Source organism: Penaeus monodon, chromosome 19 (assembly GCF_015228065.2).
Source record: "Penaeus monodon isolate SGIC_2016 chromosome 19, NSTDA_Pmon_1, whole genome shotgun sequence".
NCBI classification, from domain to species: Eukaryota; Metazoa; Arthropoda; class Malacostraca; order Decapoda; family Penaeidae; genus Penaeus; species Penaeus monodon.
Window position 1 is genome coordinate 6797272 of NC_051404.1, and position 274 is coordinate 6797545.

Sequence of the window (274 nt, forward strand, 5' to 3'; positions counted from 1 at the left end):
TGTGAAATGATACTGACAGCCTTCTGTTTTTTTTAATGTGAAGCATTAAACCTCTGAGTTGTAGGTGTAAGAAGCCTTTTATTAGTAAATATGAAAGACCAAAGTGTATTATCAAATTCTGTAAGATTTTTATAATCTAAACCTATTAATAGGCTGTTATATCAAAAACTAATCAAATGCAATGAACCATTTTGTAAATTAGCTATCATGAACATGTTCTTTTGCAGTTCATCCTTTCTCTCAGTATTAACTAAGATAACCTTTTCAGTATTTG

The 274-nt window shown here is 28.8% G+C and overlaps 1 protein-coding gene across 1 annotated transcript in view; it reads right to left on the bottom strand.

Annotated features, from left to right (window-relative positions):
* Positions 1 to 274, bottom strand: part of LOC119585031 — a 19548-nt gene that overhangs the window by 11544 nt on the left and 7730 nt on the right. The window lies entirely within an intron of this gene.